General features: G+C 55.8%; 1 pseudogene; it reads right to left on the minus strand.

The window, feature by feature from the left end:
* Nucleotides 1-7,036: 7,036 nt before the first annotated feature.
* LOC143262019 (large subunit ribosomal RNA) overlaps nucleotides 7,037-7,500 on the minus strand; it is a 2,995-nt pseudogene continuing 2,531 nt past the window's right edge.

Consider the following 7,500-nt stretch of genomic DNA (forward strand, 5'->3'; position numbering starts at 1 on the left):
CTCCACCACACTTCGTTCAGTTCGCTGCGTATTTAAGAACACGAGCTATCCAGCGGTACCTTTTTCGTGGAGGCTCAAGTGTGGCTAGGGCACGTTTGCCCCTTGCGGCCTGGGTTGCCCAGGGGATTGATTGCATCCCATGTATTCCTGAGCCCAGCGGAGTGTTGTCTAGTGGCGTGTTCCGCCCACGAAAAACGGTCTGAAAAACCGTTTAACGTAAACTGGGGAACTGATGCCACGAGTGACAACAGTTCCCCAGTCGGAAGTCATACAGCACATACAGTGCTGTACAAAGAACACGCCACAGCCCGTATGCTAAATCAGGGCCTCGCCATTATGCGAAGTACTACATGTACGACGCACTGACGGTCTCTAATGCCTTCATCGCCGATACACCCATCGACTCGGCCGATCAACCCTCCTACGCGAGGGCTAGTTCGGGGGTTATCTCCCGCCCTGGGTGGCCACAGACCGCCACCGCCAGTAGATAGGGACAGTTAGTGTTGTCGTCAAACTGTGGTCTCTGAGAGACGGGCCGTACCTAAGTCCTTGGTGGACCATACCGGCCGCTCTTGCGACTTGTGCCTGGTGTTCGGGCTCTACCTTCGTTCACCATCGTATCAGGGGAAGACAGCGTGCTACTCCCACTGCCACCTCGAGTCCAACCCAATCCAGGCACTCTTACGGAGTAGTGTTAAAGTCTTTTATCTCCGCAAGAGGGGCTTCAGCCTGGCCCGAGGGGACGAACCCCGAGGGGTTCGCCCAGCATGCCGTACATCAACGGAGCTGGACGAGTCCACGCTCCGTATGCAGTTTCGTTCTATGTTCGCTTCTTAGTCTTGCTTACGGATCGTGCGAATTTTCGGAACTCCTGAAACAGCTGCTCTGACACCAGGCTGGCTTTGTCAATTGGCCACTGAAATCCTTCTCGAATCGCCGCCTGGCGTAGGTGTTCCCTGTCCTCTACGTAACGCTGACAATCGTAGAGGACGTGGTTTGGAGTTTCCTCCTCCCCACATTCGCACAACTCGTCGTCGACCAGGGCGAACGTCTTGAGCTTCGCACGGAAGTCTCCGTGTCCGCTCAAGAACTGCGCTACATCATGGTCGACTCTGATCCAGCTCGCTGAGAGACGGTCTGATACCTCGCCGAAGTATTGGAAGGTTTCCCTACCCTTCGTCGAGGACGACCATCTCTGCTGCCACATCTCTAAAGTCGCCTCCCTCAGCCTTCTGCGAACTTGGGCTTCGGTGACGACTTCGTCAGCCAATTCGGCCTGACTCACTTGATAGGTTCCATGTTGGAACCCGAGTTTCTTCCTGGCTTTGTACACGCAGCTGAACTCCGCTATCGCCAAGTCCACAGGTATCTCCCCGGCGATCACGGGGATCGCATCAGTGGAGACTGTCCTGTAGGCTTTGACGCAGCCAAGCAGAACATGCCTCTGCGCCCTGGTGAGCACTTTACTCGTCCCAGAGGTAAGGCGGTCTGCCCAGCCCGCGGCAGCATACGTGACGATTGGGACAAACAAGCCGCGGTACAAAGTACGCATCGTCCGATATCCCAATCCCCAGTTCGACTTAGCAATCCTTGCTAGCGCATTAAACGTTCGCAAGGACTTGGCATTCAAATACTCGACATGGGAATGGATACCCAGTCTAGAGTCAAAATGCACGCCAAGGTAACGCACAGAGTCCTTGGCGGCAATATTCCGACCTCCTACTTTTATCACAGGTGGCCTCTCTCTGTCGAGAGAGCCTTTTAAGAATAACATCTCGGTCTTGGTCGCAGACAGCGACAATTTCTGCTGGTCGCACCAGCGAGAAATGGTGTCCACAACCAATTGGCCATTGCTTTCTAGACCCTTCCTGCTGTTCGCGAAGATCAAGACAAGAAGGTCGTCTGCATAGGCGATGGGCTCGCAAGCGAGCCCGGCGTTCGATAAGAGCTGTAGAACCTCGTCGAAGACTAAGTTCCAACAGCTCGGACCAAGAATCGATCCCTGTGGGCAGCCCTTAGTGACTTTCTTCCGCACTGCACCGCGATCAGACACCATAGTCACCACGCGGCCGTCGAAGTAGTCGACCACCAATCTAAGTAGGTTTTTTGGGCAGCCTCGCTTCCTCAACGCGTTGAGTATGCTTGGCCACCAGACATTATCAAAGGCCGCAGCAATGTCGAAGAGCAGACCCACGACGTACTTTTCCTCTCGACCGGACGCAAGCTCCCTCATCTTTACCACGGCATCAGTCGTGGATCGATGCGGCCTGAATCCGTATTGCCGATCGGAGGCGTAGTCGGGGTGCAAAAACAAACTAGCTAATCGCGTAGCGATTAGCTTCTCCAAGACTTTGCCTACGACCGAAAGCAAGCATATTGGTCTGTAGGACTTTATCTCCGTTTCAGGTTTCTCGGGTCCTTTAAGGATGGTAATGATGGACCCGACTTTCCATTCCACGGGAAAGACTCCGTGTGCCAGGCATCCGTTGTAGAGTCGGAGGAGCTCGCGTGAGATTGTATTACACGAACGTTTTAAAATCTCCGGCTCGATCCGATCTAGGCCTGGACACTTGCCGCTCTTCAGTCGGTTGACCGCCGATCTGAGCTCCGAGAGGGTGAAGGGACTGGCGTCCTCACTCTCCGGCTCGATGGCAGCTTCCCTCCTGACTCGCGCATGATCCGGGGAGTCATTCGCGGGGCTATCGTCCGGAATTAACCCCTCCAGCAGCGCGGAAGCGGTGGAGTCCCAGTCTGTGGTGTAACCCTGGGCAGTGTTACGATTTATATTCGAGATGACCGTGCTGGCTGTCATCTTCTGCCTCGTGATCTTATAAATGAGGCCCCAGGGTTCCTTGTTTCCCTGCTCGGTCACGAATGCACGCCAGCTGTGCGACCGAGCAGCTTTGATGGCGGCTTTGTAGGCCTTTCTCTGTTTAAGATACTCGGTCCTCTTGGCCGCCCTCTGCTCCTCTGAACATGCTGCGTTTTGCGAGGCTCGTCTAAGTTTGTAGACTCGCCTCTTTTGCCTCGTCAGGTCGGCCGTCCACCATGGGACGGATTTTGAATGCCACTGCTTGGTTGGCATCGAGGAGTCGCACGCTTGGACGATCATTCTTTCGATCTCCTGTGCTAGATGTTCGACATCCCCCTTATTGTTCAATGGATCGGGGGATATACTCCTCTTACTTTCCTGCAGCGCCTTGTCGAACTCGGGCCATTTTGCGCTTCGGAGTCGGAACCTTGGTAATAATCCGTTCCGGTTGGTGCTGCTGTTGCTACTAATTTCGGCAGCACCGTCCTCGGCGCAAAAACTCAAAGAAAACTCTATGACTCGGTGGTCGCTGGTCGTCAGGTCCTCGCGGACCTTCCAACCTCGCACCTTGTCGCAAATATCAGGTGTCGATAGTGTGACGTCGATGTATGACTGTCCACTAGGGCTGGAAAACGTCGGAGCGTTTCCAGCCTCGTTCAAGACAACCAAGCCATGGCTCACGATAAACTCTTCGAGTTTACGGCCTCTCACGTCCGTCTCCGCGCTGCCCCACTGGGCTGATTTCGCGTTAACGTCGGCAGAGATAATGACTCGGTTATGCTTAAGTGCGGAAAGAGCTCTCTCCAACCGCGCCAGACCTGATTCAACGTCATCGGAGCATTGAAAGTACTGGCTGATCAGGAAGAAGCTCCCAAACGAACCCGAGATGCTGACACAGGACAAATGCGTGTCGCACAAGTTAGAGACTTTGACCACGGTTAGATCCGGGTTTCTGACCGCTATTGCAGCCATCACCGGTTCGCCTGCCGTGATCAGCCTCGTTCTCAAGCCTAGCCCGGGCACAGTACCCCGCCAGCTATATGGCTCTTGTGCAAGCAACACATCTACCCCTCGCCTATGCATCTCAGTCCGGACTTCGTCGGTCACGTTTCGGGCCCGCTGCATGTTATGCTGCATGACCCGTATGACTCTCGAGCGTCGCCGGTCGTTTGTACTATCCATTCAATTCAAATTATTCTTGTCTAACGCGAGACATCTCCAAAACCAGCGCTTCCTGATAGGAGGCGCAGGCCGGGTCTCGCGACTTGTGTTCAAATGGTCGCCCTCTGTCTTTACAGTTGGAGCAGACCGGAGGCTTGCTCTTCCTGTTACAGAGGGCATAGCCGTGCCCTTTTTCGGCACAATGTCCGCAGACATCCTCTTTGAATTTGCAGCGCTTCGCCGTGTGCCCGAAGCGCTGGCACTTATAGCATCGGGTGACCTGTATGAAGTCCCGCACACGACAGGAACTCCACCCGAGGTACACCCGGTCCCCTCTCTGCGCCAGCCGCCGACGAATCTGCGGACTGACGGCCACTACCCAGTTGGCTGTCTCCGGGGTCTTGCCAGCCATGCGACTGACCCGAACACCCGAAGGCACATCCTTCTGGGACGCCTCAGAGAGGTTTTGCCTCCAAAGACTGGAGGCAATTTCCTCCTTGCCCATCCCTTTCGGAATGTCATAAATCAGGACCTCGGGGTCCCGTTTGCTGGGCAAGGAGACGGACAGTCCCGCACTCGCCAGCTTCTTATTGCCTACGAAGGCTTTTAGGTCCTCCTTGCGATCGGTTTCGACGGCGATGCCACCGGAGTGGATGCGTCGAACCGATCTGACACGGATCGCCTCCTTCGCAGGTTTTACGATCGACAGAACAGCTCTCTTAGTAGCATCGCTGTTCTGTCCTTTATCCTTTGGCGGGAAGATACGCACCACGTATTGTGTCGGTGGTCTTCTCGCCTCCGGAGTCGCTGACTGGTTGACCTTTGCCACTTGGGCGTAGGTCAACTGCGCGGCATTGGAGACCGTCTTCGGGAGGGTTCCCTTGGACGGCCCAGGTCGCGCCGCACTCATTACGGCAGGACGCGCTTTTAGGTCCGCCCTGACCGCGGCGAGTTGCCCTTCGACGAAGCTGTTTCGTTGAATCAGCTCCTGGACCAACTCGTTGAGTGCTCCGACTTCTGCCAGTATCTTCGACCCGGACTCCTTGTTGACTTTCGACTCGGGTCGAAAGCAAAAGGTCCGTATCTCCGATACTCGCCTGAAGGCTTCGTCTCTCACGAGATCGAGAGGCCGTACCTTGTGCCCGGAAACCGTCCCCTTCGATTTCCTGGCCTGGTTTGCTGCGGCCTTGCCAGTAGGTGCGACTGGCTTGGCACGCTTCGACTTTTTGGTGACGGTTTTCCAACCGCCACCTTCGGGGTCTTCGACACGCACGGGTGCCGGTTGCACCTTCACGAGCGTGTCTTTGACTGATTCGATTTTTCTGGGTTTCTCCTTCCCAGCCTTGCGGCTGGGGGAGTCCCCCGACTTGGGCGCTGTCCCCACGTTACCGGTGTCCGGCGCGCCTTCTACCGTGGCCTCAGTTTTCACCGAGACCGCTCGCGTGGGTGTCACGCATCTTTCCAAGGTCACACGAGGATTGGCGATGTTCAACACCTTCCCGGACCTTGTCTTTTTCGCAGACGCAGGAGGGCTAACAGCTGCTGCTGTAGCTTCCGCGTCTGTGGCGACGGCTTCACTCCGAGTAGGAGCTGGACCCGCCGACTTCGAACGTTCAATTTGTACTTTCAATTTAGATCCCATAGTTAGATCTTTGCCTTCATCCGGTACGCTCCCCGGCCACCACCGACCCACACATTTTGGAACCCGCCATCAGGCTGGGTTAGGGCTACGCACCGGACATAGTCTGCTGACTGGGCCGATTACTCAACCCAGCCCGCGTCCTCGCCCGTCAGAACCCACTCGCCGAAGCGTATGGTCGTTCCAAGCCGATTGACTGGACCAGGGCTGCTTTTCTCGTCCAGCCTCCCATCTAGCCGAAGCAGAGGCCAAAGGTACGTGTTGGGGACGTCTCACCCGCAGGAGAGGGCCCCCTCAGATCCCAGGATCCTCTTTTCCGACGACAAGGGTCGCCACGCACGGCAAACACGCGGGAGACAGCAGTCGGAGAGGCTGCCTCTTCCTCTCCACCACACTTCGTTCGGTTCGCTGCGTTTTGAGAACACGAGCTATCCAGCGGTACCTTTTTCGTGGAGGCTCAAGTGTGGCTAGGGCACGTTTGCCCCTTGCGGCCTGGGTTGCCCAGGTGATTGGTTGCATCCCGATTTCTAGATCCAGCGGCATGCTGCTACGTGGCGCGCTCAGACGACGAAAATGCGGCATTCCGGTCAGACCAGAAAAACCGCATAACGTGACGCGGGGGACTGCAGCCACAAGTGACAACAGTCCCCCGGTAGGGAGTAGTACAGCATATTCAATGCTGTACATGAGCACGCCACAGCCCGTATGCTTAGTTCAAGGGCCTCGCCATTATGCGAAGTACTACATGTACAACGCACTGGCGGTCTCAAAATACCCTCATCGCCGATGCATCTGATGCATCCGTCAACTCGGCAGCATTCACTCCGTCGGCGTGTTGCTTTGTGGCGTGTTCAGATAACGAAAATGCGGCATTCCAGTCAGACCAGAAAAACCGCATAACGTAACGCGGGGGACTGAAGCCACAAGTGACAACAGTCCCCCGGATGGGAGTAGTACAGCATGTTCAATACTGCACAAGAACACGCCACAGCCCGCTTGCTTAATCACGGGCCTCGTCATTATGCGAAGCACTACATGTACAACGCACTGACGGTCTCTCGAGTGCCTTCATCGCCGATGCACCTATCGACTCAGCAGCAACATTCAATCCGACGGCGTGTTGCTTCGTGGCGTGTTCAGACAACGAAAATGCGGCATTCCAGTTAGACCAGAAAAACCGCATAACGTGACGCGGGGGACTGCAGCCACAAGTGACAACAGTCCCCCGCTAAGGAGTAGTACAGCATATTCAATGCTGTACATGAACACGCCACAGCCCGCATGCTTAATCTCGGGCCTCGCCATTATGCGAAGTACTACATGTACGACGCACTGACGGTCTAAAATGCCTTCATCGTCGACGCATCCATCGACTCGGTAGTAGCAACAACCTTCGCGAGGACTAGTTCGGGGGTCGCCTCTCAACCCTGGGTGGCCACAGACCGCCACCGCCAGTAGATAGGGACAGATGGGAATCTCGTTAATCCATTCATGCGCGTCACTAATTAGATGACGAGGCATTTGGCTACCTTAAGAGAGTCATAGTTACTCCCGCCGTTTACCCGCGCTTTTTTGAATTTCTTCACGTTGACATTCAGAGCACTGGGCAGAAATCACATTGCGTCAACACCCGTGGGGGCCATCGCAATGCTTTGTTTTAATTAGACAGTCGGATTCCCCTAGTCCGTGCCAGTTCTGAGCTGAGCGTTGAATGGCGGCCGAAGAGGACGACCGCACCGATGGGAAACGCCACGGAAGCCTCGCAGCAAGGAAGATCCGCGGGAGGCCAAGGCACGGGACCGAGCTCGGATCCCAGCCACGAGAGCCGTTCACCTCGCCCAGGCCCGGCACGTCAGCCAGACCCGCTTCCCGACCAAGCCCGACACGC

This window comes from Megalopta genalis, unplaced genomic scaffold (genome assembly GCF_051020955.1).
Source record: "Megalopta genalis isolate 19385.01 unplaced genomic scaffold, iyMegGena1_principal scaffold0084, whole genome shotgun sequence".
Lineage (NCBI taxonomy): Eukaryota > Metazoa > Arthropoda > Insecta > Hymenoptera > Halictidae > Megalopta > Megalopta genalis.